The sequence below is a fragment of the Cinclus cinclus genome, chromosome 3, assembly GCF_963662255.1.
Source record: "Cinclus cinclus chromosome 3, bCinCin1.1, whole genome shotgun sequence".
NCBI classification, from domain to species: domain Eukaryota; kingdom Metazoa; phylum Chordata; class Aves; order Passeriformes; family Cinclidae; genus Cinclus; species Cinclus cinclus.
This window is the reverse complement of record NC_085048.1, coordinates 104,434,689-104,434,901: the sequence shown is the minus strand read 5'-3', so window position 1 is coordinate 104,434,901 and position 213 is coordinate 104,434,689.

Sequence of the window (213 nt, the reverse complement as noted above, 5' to 3'; positions counted from 1 at the left end):
GCAAAAAATACACCTACAAAGTACTTTTAAGGTACAGAAACCCCAAACCCTACTCCCACCTCCCTCTTTATGGGCACCACGATGGGCTGCAATAAATAACCTTTAAGTTTTATCACGGAACTTGCACAGCAACATTCTGAAAGAGAAAGCAGGGACTCCAGAAGGGTAAATAACTCCTCTCCATGCAGCGGCACCCGGGGAGCTCTACGTACC